Genomic DNA, 16,030 nt, shown 5'->3' with positions numbered 1-16,030 from the left:
TTTAATTTAATGGATAGAGATTCAATAAATTAAATTGACTTGAATCAAAGGTTGGATTTGATCAACCATGGGAGAATTTAAGTCAAGTTTGACTTGACCTTGACTTGACCAAATGCCATGTCATTGTGACTTGGCATAGGGTCGGCCAATGATGATGTGTCACATCATCAAAGGTTACATGAGTGTGTGCCACCTCATGAGGGAGACCAAGAGTTGTGACCCTTGGTATACCATGGAGATAAAAACTCCTCCATTAAGTGGCCGACCACTTAAGTGTGCATTTGGTGTGCTTGTGTAACTTCATCTTCTTCCTCCTCTCTTCTCTTCTCTCCCTCTCCTCCTCCTTGGTCGAACACCTTTAGAGTGCTAGCACACTCTAAGTGTTTTTCTCCATCTCTATTGTTTGTGTGGATACGTATAGATGTGTGTCTACTAGAACACACTTGAGATCCGGCAAATTTTGGACGAGCGGGATTCGCGAAGGGCTTCGCTACAAGGGTAATCTCTTAACTATGTAGATCTAATGTAGATCTAGGATAGAAAACAAGTACATGAAAATTTTATCTTCGCACGGATCCGGTGACATGGGTCTTCGGGGTTTCCGCAATGCAAAAAGTAATTTTTGCGACTCGAAAATCTCAACACTGATATTTAGGTATCTCTAGCCTAATTTATTAAGTGTGAGAAGTTAGAAATAAATACTGATTTTAAGGCGTTGCTCCGAATGTTGATTCATTATTTCAGAAGATTCAAATCCATGTGTGTCGGATGGTGGGTCGTAAGCTGACATGATGTTACACTTCAATCCATGTGCTGCAATTGTGTAGTATTTTGTTGACCATATGATGATGTGCACCCAGGTTAGATTGGTTTGCTTGTGATGCAGTGATGGGTTTTTGATGTAGTGGGCATAGTTAGAAGCTTTTACCTCAACTTCGATTTTTTAGTTACTGGTGGCCAAGGCATGGATTGCATTGCATGGCTTGCTTGTTTTAGTTTTTTGCATGGATTTAGAAATGCGTGGATATGTGATTGGTGAGGGGATGTGTATGTTACGGAGTCTATGTGATGTGCATGGACATGGATAATGTACGTTTTTATGATTGGTGTGGCGTGGAGTCCATTTGATGAGCATGGGCTTGAGTATGCATAGATCTGATTATGGTTCAGAATCGACGGTTTAATGATATGAAATCATCGATTTGACGGTTCTTGATAGGTCGACCCCTAATTAATCTTAACCACCCAAAACAATTACGGTTCACGGTTCGGAACCGTTGGTTCACGGTTCATCACGGTTCAAGATTATTATATTAAAAAAAATAAAAAATAAAAATTATTTTAAAAAAAAGCTTGTACTTATTTAAGTTGCTTACGTATCTCCTTAGGGTATAGGGAAATCAAAGGCCATGAAGTTTTTTTTTTTACATTTTTACCCTTTTATATTGTCATTCATTTATATTTCTCGTTCCTGTTGTATTCACTCATTCAGTATCACAATTTTCAACTTTGTCATCTGAAAGTTGTATTCCTTAGATTCTTTTCTTAGCTCTGGTGCAATTGTATAGTAATGCTTGGACTTCTAATAAGTCGGGAGGCAAAGTCGATCGTCGTTCATCTAATATGTTGTCGTCGGTACTGAACGTCTTCTTCACAACAACAGTTAACACTGAATAAGTTAAAATTTCTTTGGCGATCACAGAGAGGATGGGAAAGCTTTGAACCTTCTGTGACTACTAATTTAAGATATCAAAATTTTCGTTATCTGCTTCATTAAAATCAAAAGAAGTTGTAAAATAATTCTCAAGTTTCTGTGTGAAACTTGAGGATCATCGTGGACATTTTATTCATTTTTTAATAAAAGTTATACTTTTGTACATTTTAAATTACTACTAGTAGTTTATTGTATTTCAGAAATATTAATCTGTGTTCCATATTTTATATAATATTGATTATAAATATTATATAAATAAATTCTAACATTATATATAATATTAACTGGATTAGGGGAAGAAGAATCTTTAATTGAAATTAAAGATCATAATATACCGTTAACATTTATTGTAAAACTTGTAATTTAAATCTAGGATCTAAAGCAAATACAATTAAATAAATTTTAGGAATAAAATAAAAATATTTTTCTCATTTAGTTTTCATAGCTAAGATGCAAAAAGATAAAAATTTATTATTAATATGTTTATTTAAAACTAATACTATATTAGAAAAATTTTCTAATACTAATTGAGCAGTGAGATAATAAATACAGAGAATTATTCGGTTGCATCATTAAATTCTTTTGAAATTTTATAAATACTACTACAAATATTCCATTGTTGTAAAAATAAATATATATTAGTATTAATATTTTGTATAAAAAATGAATATAATAATTCTTTATATTAAATGAATCTTGTAATAATTGGTACGTTGAATTTCAATGTGTTTGTACATCACGTGTAAATTTTTAAGATTTCATTCCATTAGCTTTACAAAACCTATCATATTATTTCATTATAGATAGATGAGATCATAAATAAAGAATTATAATTCTAATTAGTTTGATATAATTTTCTAAAATTTTTAATCCATCTTGAACACATAAATTTAAAACATAGCATACACAATGAATATAAAAAAAATAAACCACCAATAATACGTTGACAAACAAATTTTAGATCATCTATACAAGTGATATTAGAACTAACATTATCTAATGATATTGAAAATATTTTATGAGTTAATCCATATTCTTTTAAAATTAAACATAATAATTGTGTGATGTGATGAGCATTATGTGATTCATAAAAAACTCTATACATTAACAATCTTTTTTAGAGGTTTCAAAAGTTATCAAGCTAATGACAAGCTATACCCATATACGAATGTGTTTGCCAATGATCACTCCAAATATCGGAACATAAAGAAACTTTATTATCTAATTTACTAAATTTATCAATTAAATTTTTTGTTCCTGGTTTTAGTAATTTTTTAATTATATGAGTAAGTGTAGTCCTAGGAATACGTTTAGCACATAAATTAAAAGATTTTTTACAAAATCTTCAAATGTGCATTTAGATCCAAAACTAAAAGAAAAATATTCTACAGAAACAAATTTCGCTAATAATTTTCTTAATTTATTATCCGAATATAAAAATAAATCGAAATCAATACTACTGCTAGTTGAAGAAAATCTTGATAATTGTGTTTAAGAAAGGTCGAGTTCATATTTCGTCGAGTGCTTCATTTCTACATGCCGTTTTGACGACCCATAACCGTCGGCGGCTTGAAATTTGTATGAAACATTGTAGTGCTTACATTTTGCATGCATTTCTCCCAACAGAAGAGTGACATTCTCAAAATGTTTAGTGAAAATAGAACACTTTAGAGGAGGAATTTTCTGAATCTTAGAAGTAATTGCATCAGTACTTCCTTGTGTTTCGAGTGTCAGATTCGGAAGGTGATCGATCTCATCATCAGTGCATTGAATGTTGGAGTTTTCCTCCCGTGGATTTACTATTTCCTTTCCCTTCCGAGTTTGAGATGATGCACCTCTATGGCCTCCTTCCAATTGTAATTGAAAATTGGAAACAAAATACGTAGAAATGAAGATGAAAAGGTATAGAGAATACGAAATTGAGATTAAGAGTAGAGAAGATGTGTGTGAAAATGATGAAATGAGCTCTCTATTTATAATAATGGATATTAAATCATAGCCATTGATCAAAAAATGGTCAAATGATCCTAATTGTTGAAAAAAATATCCCAAAAAATCCCACCCCTCCCTCAATGGCTAGGAATCGTCGGTTCCAACGGCTAGGAATCATCGGTTAACCGGCGGTTCCAACAGAAGAAAACAAAAAAATCTGTTGAACCGATAGGCCGAACCCGCGGTTAACCGACGGTCCGTCGATTTTTCACTTAATGAAGCAGAACTGGTCGGCCCCGGGGTCGGATCTAGGTGTGCATGCATGTGTGTGTGTGCCTATGTGAAGTTCGGTGGAGTTTTATCTCACATATAGAGGTAAACAACTCCATTTCATGATTGTATTTTGGTGGCAAAAAGACGACTACGCTTGCCCCTAGCACCCCTATCAATTTGTCTTAGTGCCAACATGGAGGAGGTAAATCATGGTTGATTACTAGCCTTTGGAATAATGGCTGACACATGAGGGAGATATTTACCTCGACTATACTGAGATTTGAACCCAAAATCTTATGATGATAATATTTCATGCACTAACCATTACCTATAAATGTATTTCCATAAAAGGGTCCAATGTATTAATATTCTCAACATATAAATCAATAGATATTATTTCATAATTAAAACTATAATTTATAAAACCACATATAAAACTGGAAAATGCATGGTCAAATTATTAATATATTAATGAATAATAATAAAAATAATTTGACTGTTTTATTACTAAGAACATGTACTAATTTTAATAAACTCAAAATAAAATTAAGTTAATATTTTTTTTCCAGATCGAAAATAATTTTAAATTTTATTAATAATTTTTACAAATATATTAATAAATATCTAAAGTTCAAGATTGAATTGCGATATATTATTAAAAATTTTCTCATTAATCAATTAATGATCTAGAGTTCGAGATTTAACTGCGGTGTATTATTGAGAATTTTTCTTCTTAATCAATCAGAGATCTAGAATTTGAGATTCAGCTGTGCATTATTGATCCTGTCCGAAAGCTGAATCAACGGACGCTGGGCACGTGACGCTCTCCAAGCGGCTGATGTAGATCTGCTGACTATCCGCCCGGACCTCCGGTGAACTTGCACAGAAGTCGGGCCGGGAAAGGGTTCCCGGCGACGACCCTCCGACTTTCAAGTCAGGCAAAGCTCAACAAGAAAGTGGCTCCAAGAATTGTAGAATGCGTACCTCCGGCGAAGTATAAGGCTCCTTATATAGAGCGGTGAAGGAGCTCACGCACACCTACCGAGGCAAATACGTGTCCTCAGCCCATACCTCGGTATGTGTTTGTCAGAAAGCTTACCTGACACCATACTGCTACAGTCCAGGCACGTCTTCGATGGGACAGCAGAACACCTTGTCGCCAGATTTGGAGTATGGCCTAGTCCTAGAGCATGACAGCTGTCAGAAGATGTTCCTTGTCCTTCTCTCCCTACTCCATGTCGGGGCGTCCGGCCGGCCGGCACTCACCTCCCATCCGGCCGGCCGACACTCACATCACGTCCGGCCCTCCATATGCACTAGTATGCTTGGGAGATCCTCGATAATGTGCTATGTTGGAACTGTTCGCAGTATGCTATCTTATGTCTTCGACCGAGCGTGCCATTCGCTCGGCCCTATGATCCTGTTCAGCGAGCGTCGGAACCCCGACTCCCGCCGGGACACCTTTTGCCATCATTTAGACACCGGTGGGCCGTCCGGGCAGTCGACCCACCCTTATCCGGTCGGCCACCTGCCCTTTGACTTTCATGTGGCGTTGACTTCCCAAAACGGGGGTCCCCTGTTCTTACCGCTGGATCACTTGCCTCCCCTTCAAGTCTAGTCGAAGGAGGCGATTAGTCCGACTGACTAGACTGCGAATCTAGCCGAGCGGCGCCTTCGTGCCATTATCCTCCGCTCGGTCGACCGCAGGGATGGCCTTGTAGTCAACAGCAACATTCCTTGAACCTCCTCGTAATCTGTGCTAATCTTCGACATTAAGGCTGAGCATGCGCTCATTAAATGCTTCGAATGACTGACTGCCACGTGGTGCACTGTCGTCATCGTATGGCGACGGCGGCGTGGTGCTTTGATGGGATCGAAGCGGTTCGAAATGAACGGCGCGATGCGCACTTTGATTCCCGTGACCTAGATCCAACGGTGGAGGCCGCCCGGCCTCCACCCTATAAAATCTTCGTTTTCTCCCCCGTCGCCTTACTCCTTCTTTCGCATGCTCCCGGTTATTCCTCGCGTTCTAGAGCTCCGGCGATCTTATTCTTTTGCCATAAGATTCTCCTCTTTTCTTTCTCGTTTCCGGTGCTTTCTTTGCATTTCTTTCCCCAGTTTTCGCTTCCAGGATACTCCTTTCACTTGCTGTCGTCTTTCTTCTGCCTTTTTGCCTTTTTGATTTCTCCCGCTTGGACCATGGCTAGTTTTTCTCATCCTGAAGACCAGTCCCTCGGCCCATGGTACACTACCATGCAGTTACGATTCGACCAGCATGACTTTGATGTTCTGACAGATAATTTTGAAATCCCCGATGATTTTGAACTTCTTTTAGCCGGTCCCTCCGCTCGGCCACACAGCGTTTCCCCATACATTCCTTCATTATAGATGTTTGTAACTTTTTTGGTGTTCCGCTCGGCAGTCTAGTACCCAACACCTTTCGCCTCCTCTGTGGTGTTGTCATTTTGTTCAAAATTCACAACATCCCCCTCCGACCGGACGACTTTTTTTATTTCTATTACCCCATGCAGTCCGAGCCGAGCACCTTCATGTTCCAAGCTCGGCCCGGCCTAGTCTTCTTTAACAAACTGCCTTCTTCCAATAAACATTGGAAGGAGTATTTTTTCTATATTCGTATGCCCGATCAGGCCAATTTCTGGACCAAGTGGCAGGTCGACCTACCCCCCACTCCTGAGCTGAAGAAGTTCAAGACCCGACCGGACTACCTCCATGCCGCAAATATGCTAGCCGGTCTACGACTTGACATCAATAAGCTTCTTCACGAAGGAGTGATGTACATCTTCGGCCTGAGTCCCATACGGACTCCTCTTCCGAGCAGCTTCGGTAAGAATTTAACTTGGGCATATGCTTTAATTGCTAACTGATTTCTCTTATTTCCTTTGCAGCGGACATCGTCATGGAATCGGTAATGGCCGGCATTTTGAAGAAAAAGGCGGCAGCGCTCGAGGCCGCGGTCGCCAAGGAGATGGGGAGTCGGCCGCTCAGGCTTCTCTCCCAGAGCCAACGGCTGGAGCAACCATCAGCCATGAGCCTTCCGCTCGGGGTGACGGCTCAGCTCCGGAAGAAGAGCAGCCTCGCCCGAAAAGGCACCGAGCGGAGACTCCCGTCCGCTCAGCCACGTCTGCTGTCCAACCCTCCGCCCGAGCCACTGCAAGTGCTCGCGGAAAGGCTCCGGAGGTTGAAGCCATTTCATCCGATTGGACTTCTTCGGAATGGGACGAGCCGACGGTCCCTATTGAGGCCGTTCCAGTCAGCTCCCTTCCGCCCGCTCCTCAACCAGTCCAACGTTCAACCATCTGATCTCAGTTTTCGGCGCTGGCCTCTGATCCTCTTCCGGCCGCCGGTCAGATGACCCCAGGTCACGGCCGCACGATACGAGTCACTCTTCATCTTCCAACTGAAGAGCTGCTGCCAGAGGCCGACCAACCTACAGCGCCCGAGCATACCCTCACTCTGAAGGGTCCACTAGCTGAGATGTGGGTTGACGCTCGGGCACGCGTCGCGCTGATCCCCCTCCGAAATTTGGCCAATAGCCATATGCAGCAGGCCACGGGGGTAAGTTTATTTTCTCTCGAGTTTGGTATGCATTCCGTCCGATCGGCCAATAACAACTTCTTATTTTTGTCAGAGATGGGTGGAGGAGATTGCTGTCTCCAACCGCCTGGCCTTAGTAGATGAAGAACTGAGGCAACTGAAGGCGGCAGTCGGTCCGTCCGGCCCTCAAGGCCCTTCATATTCTGAGCTGCAAAAGGAGCTGAAGAAAGCTCAAGATCTGTTGGGGCCGAGCAGAAGAAGACGGCCGATCAGGCCCACGCCTTGGCCGAGTCCGAGCGACAAGTCAAGTCGCTCGACACAAAAATAACCTTGGCCACCACTCGAAAAAACACGGCCATCTCCGATCTGGAGAAAAAGAATGTGGAGGCTCGGGGCCTAGAGCAGAAAGTAAAGGAACTGAGGGACCAGCTCGATGGCGAGAAAGCAGGCCGCTCGGCTGATGCACTCAAGCATATAGACGAGCTGAAAACTTTGCAGGAGTCCCTCGCCACGTCTCAATTGGCCTTCAAAGAATACCAAGAGGCCGAGCCGAGTCGGGTAGCTGCCCTAAGACAAAGCTACATCCGCTCGCCCGAATTCTCGGAGAAAGTCTGCTAGCGGATGTACACGGCCTTTGACCTGGCTATGACCGCCACCACTCCGTATCTGAAGTCTAAGGGTCTTCTCCCGGACTCTACTACTATTCCGGCCGGCGATCAAATGGCGCTCCTGAACAACATTCCCAAGGACCTTTACGATTATATTGAGTAGACGTTTTTATATGTAATTAGGCCGCTCGGCCAAAAATGATCCTTTTTTGTACTTAAGCCGCTCGGTTTAAAGTTTTATTTTTAATGCAATGCTTTACTTTCGCGTACTTTGCCCCTTTGGCTAGCTAATATATGTGTTGTCCGCCCATCTATTATCACACCTCTAGCATCCGAAAGGGATTTTTACCAAGTATTTGGCGTGACCCTTCCGCTCGGCTAAATATGTAATATTCCGCTTTGATAGCAGAGATCGCTCGCAAGAAGCCGATGAAGTACCTTTGGGCTCTGAGCCGAGCGGAACGTAGAGTCGGTCGAACGATATTGACGGCAAGTTTCTTGGACACTTGCAGTCCTTTTTTTATTGCCTTCTTCCGCTCGGAAGATTTATAGACGCCGGCTCGTCTCTCGATTTTTAACGTTGGAGCTCGACGGTCTTCCGCTCGGAAGATTTATAGACGCCGGCTCGTCTTTCAATTTTTAACGTCGGAGCTTGACGGTCTTCCGCTCGGAGAGTTTATAAACGCCGGCTCGTCTCTCGATTTTTAACGTCGGAGCTCGACGGTCTTCCGCTCGGAGAGTTTATAGACGTCGGCTCGTCTCTCGATATTTAACGTCGGAGCTCGACGGTCTTCCGCTCGGAAGATTTATAGACGCCGGCTCGTCTCTCGATTTTTAACGTCGAAGCTCGACGGTCTTCCGTTCGGAGAGTTTATAGACGCCCGCCTCTCGATATTTAACGCCGGAGCTCGACGGTCTTCCGCCGGAGAGTTCATAGCGATTTTTAACGCTGGAGCTCGACGGTCTTCCGCCCCGTCTCTCGATATTTAACGCCGGAGCTCGACGGTCTTCCGCCGGAGAGTTTCGACTCTCGATTTTTAACGCCGGAGCTCGACGGTCTTCCGCCGGAGAGTTTATAGACGGCTCGTCTCTCGATTTTTAACGTCTGAGCTCGACGGTCTTCCGCCGGAGAGTTTATAGGCGCGTCTCTCGATTTTTAACGTCGGAGCTCGACGGGCTTCCGCTTGGAGAGTTTATAGACGCCGGCTCATCTCTCGATTTTTAACGTCGGAGCTCGACGATCTACTGCTCGGAGAGTTTATAGACGCCGGCTCGTCTCTCGATTTTTAACGTCGGAGCTCGACTGTCTCTAAGGCTAACTTTGACACAGCCGTTCGGCGAAGCTATTTGTCATCCTTTAATCATTTTGGCTTCCTGCATTACAAGTACATAGGCGACCGAAACGTATACAAAATTACATCAGCGCACCTCTTACCCAGCTCGGTATGGCTGGAGATGATTGGCGCTCCACGGTCGATCCAGCTGCCGCCCGTCTTCGTCCTCCAAATAATAAGCGCCTGAGAGGAGTTTTTCAATGATTTTAAAGGGGCCCACCCAAGGAGCTTCCAGCTTGCCGACGTCGCCGACCGGCTTTACTTTCTTCCAAACAAGGTCGCCGACCTGGAATGATCTGGGGATTACGCGCCGGTTGTAGTTTTGCTTCATCCGTTACCGGTACGCCATCAGCCGGACGGACGCCTTGGCTCGCTCCTCGTCAACCAAATCCAGCTCCATGTTCCTCCGCTCGGCGTTGCCCTCATCATAATTCTGGATCCGGACGGACTCGACGCCGACTTCGACAAGGATCACCGCTTCGCCGCCGTACACCAGATGGAAAGGCGTGACGCCCGTTCCTTCCTTTGGAGTCGTTCGGATGGCCCATAGGACGCCCGACACTTCATCCACCCAACTTCCTCCCAAATGGTCGAGCCGAGCGCGCAGAATGTGAAGAATTTCCCGATTGGCTACTTCAGCTTGACCATTACTTTGGGGGTATGCCACCGACGTGAAGTGTTGCTCAATGTCATAACTTTTGCACCAATCTTCGAGCAACTTTTCTGTGAATTGCCGACCGTTGTCTGAAACAAGTCGACGGGGGATGCCGAACCGGCAGATGATATGTTTCCAGATAAATTTCTTGATCCCATCTGCTCGGTGATCTTGGCTAGCGGCTCGGCCTCCACCCACTTGGAAAAATAATCAACTGCCACTAGTAGAAATTTCCGCTGCCCGGTCGTCATAGGGAATGGGTCAACGATATCCATTCCCCATTGATCGAACGGACAGGAGATTGTGGATGCCTTTATCTCCTCTGCCGGTTGGTGGGAGAAGGTATGATACTTTTGGCAAGAAAGGCATGTTGCGACGGTCCGAGCGGCATCAGCTTGCAGGGTCGGCCAAAAGTATCCAGCCAGCAGGGTCTTCTTAGCTAATGATCGTCCGCCCGGATGCCCTCTGCATGATCCTTGGTGCACTTCTTAAAGGATGTACAGTGCGTCTTCCGAACTTACGCATTTCAAAAGTGAGCGGGAGAAAGCCTTCTTGTAGAGTTGATCGCCGATGAGTGTGAATCGGCCGGCTCTCCTCCTCAGAAGCTAGGCTTCATCCCGATATGACGGTGTAGCTCCCGAGCGGAGAAACTCCATGATGGGTGTCCTCTAGTCGCTCGGAAACGTGAGGCCCTCCATACGGTCGACGTGCGCCACCAAAGATACTTGTTCAATTGGCTGCTGGATGGCGAATTTGGCTAACTCATCGGCCGCTTGATTTTCAGCTCGGGGTATCTTCTGGACAATGACTTCCCTAAAATTGGCATTAAGCTTCTCAAAGGCTTCGGCGTAGAGTTTGAGCCGAGCGTTGTTAATTTCAAAGGTGTCAGAGAGCTGCTGAGCGGCCAGCTGCGAATCCGAATGGAGCGTTACCCGACCAGCTCCAACATGCCGAGCTTCCTGCAAGCCGGCTATGAGGGTTTCATACTCCGCTTCATTGTTCGTAGCTCTATAATCCAGCCGGACGGATAAGTGCATCTTTTCTTCTTGGGGAGAGAGCAGCAGTACTCCAATCCCGCTCCCAAGCCGAGTGGATGATCCGTCCACAAATATTTTCCACATAGCTTCCGGCTCTGGATTCTGCACCTCAGTCACAAAATTTGCTAAGGACTGCGCTTTAATTGCCGAGCGGGGTTGATATTGAATGTCGAATTCGCTCAACTCCGTTGTCCACTTAATAAGCCGTCCGGACGCTTCTGGATTTAGTAATACTCGTCCGAGTGGGCTATTAGTTTTGACAATGATGGTATGCGCCAGGAAGTATGAACGAAGGCGCCGAGCGGCGAGGACCAGAGCGAAAGCCAACTTCTCGAGCCCGGTGTAGCGAGATTCAGCATCTTTTAAAATATGACTCAGAAAATATACAGGCTCTTCTCCGCTCGCTCTCACTAATGCCGAGCCGACTGCTTGCTCATTTGAAGATAAATAGATACAAAGCGGCTCACCTACGGCTGGCTTGGCTAGTACAGGCAGAGAATTCAGATATGCCTTCATTTTTTCGAACGCCCGATCGCATTCTTCGTCCCAGTGAAATTTAGTAGCTTTGCGCAAGGCAGTCGGTCTTTGAGATGAATCGACAATGTCATATCCGACCACTTCCATTTCTTGATATCTTGTAGAGCTTTCACCTTGCTGGGATTTGCTTCGATACCCCGCTCGGTCACTATGTAACCCAAGAAAAGCCTTCCTTTTGCTCCGAACAGGCACTTTTGAGGGTTTAGCTTGACTCCATATTTCCGTAGCATCCGGAAAATTTCCTCCATGTCTTCAAAGAGATCAGCCGCTCGACAGACTTGATGAGAATGTCGTCCACGTATACTTCCAGATTTCGCCCGATCTGCTCTTTGAACACTTTGTTCATCAGCCGCTGATATGTGGCTCCCGCGTTCTTCAATCCGAACGGCATCACATTATAGCAATAGGTGTCGTCGGCTGTAACGAAGCTGACTTTTTCTTGATCTTCTCGGGCGAGCGGCACTTGATGATAGCCTTGGTAAGCGTCGAGCATACATATCAACTCGCAGCCAGCTGTGGAGTCCACCAGTTGATCGATCCGAGGCAGAAGATAAAAGTCTTTCGGGCAAGCTTTGTTGAGATCCCGAAAATCTATGCACACTCTCCACTTGTTGCCCGGCTTGGAGACTAATAGTACGTTCGCTAGTCAGCTCGGGAACAGAACTTCGCGTATATGGTCGGCCTCCAGAAGCTTCTCAACCTCCGCCCGGATGATGAGATTAAATCCTTTTCTCCTCGACATGTAGCTCGGCTAAATTCGGCAGCGACGAAGACATCACGCCTGAGGCATTTGATCACTGCTTCGCTTGCCTTATCGGCCGCAACGAACGCCAGGCCTCCGGGTGAATATGCACTTCCTCTTTCTTCGTAAATTAAAGAGGGAGGTTTTTCGATTATAGCGTTCACATCAATCCGTGACGCCTTCCGAGCGGAATTGGCCTCTGCTCGACCATCTCGACGTAGCATCGCCGAGTGCTAATTGATCTCCTCGCACTTCTCCCACTTTATCTTCGATCGAACTTGATCTTCCGTGGAAAGTGGAGACGACGAATTCATCGAGAGTGGTCGCCAAATATGACGTTGTACGCCGAGTCCACCACCACAAAGTTTGTCCGCGTCCTCTGAGTGGCTCTTCTCCCGGTGAGATAGCTAGTCGATTGTCCGACCGTCAACCGCTGCCGTAAACCCGTAGAGGGGGGTCATCATGGGCAGCAGCTCGGCTCGATCAATTTGTAGTTGATCGAATGCCTTTTTGAATATGATATCGACCGAGCTTCCTGTGTCAATAAAAATGCGGTGAATAGTGTAATTGGCTATTACCGCTTTAATGAGAAGAGCGTCGTCGTGGGGAACTTCAACCCCTTCCAAGTCCCTGGGCCCGAAATTGATTTCGGGTCCGCTCGCCCGTTCCTGGCTGCAGCCGACCGCATGGATCTGGAGCTGCCGGACGCTCGCCTTCCTTGCTCAGTTAGAATCTCCTCCGGTCGGACCACCAGCTATGATGTTGATTTCGTCTCGGGAAGAGTTGTTTCTATTCTCTTCTTCCCGAGCGGACGGTTTAGGCTGCTCCCTAGACGTCCGAGGATTTTCACGCCTTGGACTATGCTGCCGCTCGGGAGTTTGTCTTTGTCGGCGATCAGATATAGTCTTATCGGCTCCGTGAGTTCTCTGTCGCCTATCGGACGATGGCGATCGGCGGCCGCCACTCTGGGGAACGGGATGGGCGATCAAGGGAAGACTCCGACAATCTCTGGTGTTGTGCGTGTCCGTCCGGTGGAATGAACAAAACATAGGAGTCCATTTCTTCTTTGGCTTGGGCCGTTCGGCTGCTACTTCTTGGACATGAGATCTTGGATGATGTGAACGAATTGCCTCGGCCCGCGGTCCTCTAGGCGGCTGGTGAGCAATGTGAGGCTTCCGCTCGGCAGGGGGAGCCCGCTCAGTTGGGGTTTCCTTTCTTCGGGCCGCTTGGGTTTCCTCCACGTTGATATATTCGTTGGCCCGTTGTAGCATATGGTCGTAGTCTCGGGGTGGTTTCCGAATGAGCGATCGGAAGAAATCCCCATCCACGAGGCCTTGTGTGAAGGCATTCATCATGGTCTCTGAGGTGGCTGTTGGAATGTCCATAGTCACCTGGTTGAACCGCTGGATATAGGCTCGGAGCGATTCCCTGGGCTCTTGTTTGATGGTGAATAGGCTGACACTCGTCTTCTGGTAGCGCCGACTGCTGGCGAAGTGGTGGAGGAAGGTCGTACGGAAGTCTTTGAAGCTTGTGATAGATCCGTCCGACAACCTCCGAAACCACCGTTGAGCCGATCCAGAGAGGGTGGTGAGGAAAACCCGACACTTCACCCCATCTGTGTATTGATGTAGGGTGGCCGTGTTATCAAACTTACCCAAATGATCATCCGGGTCGGTGGTTCCATTGTATTCACCGATCGTCGGGGGCACGTAGTGCTTGGGCAGAGGGTCTCGTAGAATAGCCTCTGAAAATTGGCGGTTGATTTGCTCGGGTGATGCGTCCGCTCGGGAGACTTTCCCTTTTTTGTTATCTCGTCTTGGCATTTCATCCGAAGAAGATCCCCGATCCCGATTAGCTGCTGTGGCTTCAGGAGTGCGGAATAGGGCCCGATGAAATGCAACGTTGGCCTGAGGTGCTTCCGCTCGGCCGCCTGATGCTGATGTTGCTTGCTGCTCTGCCCGCTCGGCTTGTGACTTTTATCTCTGTTCCATAAGCTTGGCGGCTCTTGTCTCGATCAAAGCATCGAGCTCCTCTGTGGAGAGCATCACCGAGTGCTGTCGTCCAGCTTCGTCCATTGCTTCCGATCGGATGCAGGAGCGTTCCCACAGACGGCGCTAAATTGATCCTGTCCGAAAGCTAAATCAACGGACGCTGGGCACGTGGCGCTCTCCAAGCGGCTGACGTAGATCTGCTGACTATCCACCCGGACCTCCGGTGAACCTGCACAGAAGTCGGGCCGGGAAAGGGTTCCCGGCGACGACCCTCCGACGCTCAAGTCAGGCAAAGCTCAATAAGAAAGTGACTCCAAGAATTGTAGAATGCGTACCTCCGGCGAAGTATAAGGCTCCTTATATAGAGCGGTGAAGGAGCTCACGCACACCTACCGAGGCAAATACGTGTCCTCAGCCCATACCTCGGTATGTGTTTGTCAGAAAGCTTACCTGACACCATACTGCTACAGTTCAGGCACGTCTTCGATGGGACAGCAGAACACCTTGTCGCCAGATTTGGAGTATGGCCTAGTCCTAGAGCATGACAGCTGTCAGAAGATGTTCCTTGTCCTTCTCTCCCTACTCCATGCCAGGGCGTCCGGCCGGGTGGCACTCACCTCCCGTCCGACCGGCCGGCACTCACATCACGTCCGACCCTCCATATGCACTAGTATGCTTGGGAGATCCTCGATAATGTGCTATGTGGGGACTGTTCGCAGTATGCTACCTTATGTCTTCGACCGAGCGTGTCATCCGCTCGCCCCTATGATCCTGTTCAGCGAGCGTCGGAACCCCAACTCCCGCCGGGGCACCTTTTGCCATCATTTAGACACCGGTGGGCCGTCCGGGCGGTCGACCCACCCTTATCCGGTCGGCCACCTGCCCTTTGACTTCCATGTGGCGTTGACTTCCCAGAACGGGGGTCCCCTGTTTTTACCGCCGGATCAATTATTATTGAGAATTTTTCTCATTAATTAATTAGAAATCTAGAGTTTTCTTGAGTTCCTACATCTTAGAATTTTCTATAAATATCTTGGGTCGACGATATTAGAAAATATACTTTTCTTGATTGTTTGACTGAGATAAAATATGATATTAAATTAATTTTTTATAAAGGAGAGTTCGTTACAATAGTTTACTCTAAGGGGGAGTCCGTTAAGTGCAATATTTATTCTTATCAATTTAACCACTAATTTTCTCATCTTAATTTTTTATAAGTACCTCTAGAGGTGTATAAAAATATTAGAGTCTTATCTTACTTTAAAAAAAAAAAAGTAAGAATAATATTTAAAAAACTAAAATTATTTTCTATATATCAATACTTCTTCTCTCACATCTCTCTTTGTATTATTCCACCTGATATAAGGGGCCTTAGTAATAATAAAAAGATTGTCGTAATAAGCTATATTGAAAGATGAGTAATGATACGTACATTAAAAAAAAAAAAAAAATCTTAGACGCGATAATAAATTATATTAAAAGATTAGACATGATAATAAGTTATATTAAAATAAGCAATGATATACACACTAAAAGTTTTAGATGATTTATGGTAATCATTTCAACTTTTTATGAGTCACGAGTCTCTTAACGTGGCACAACGAGTCTGTGACTTACTCGGGACGGTGTGATGATTAAGATAGCGGATAACC

The sequence above is a fragment of the Zingiber officinale genome, chromosome 7A (assembly GCF_018446385.1).
Source record: "Zingiber officinale cultivar Zhangliang chromosome 7A, Zo_v1.1, whole genome shotgun sequence".
Taxonomy (NCBI): domain Eukaryota; kingdom Viridiplantae; phylum Streptophyta; class Magnoliopsida; order Zingiberales; family Zingiberaceae; genus Zingiber; species Zingiber officinale.
This window is presented reverse-complemented; position numbering follows the sequence as displayed.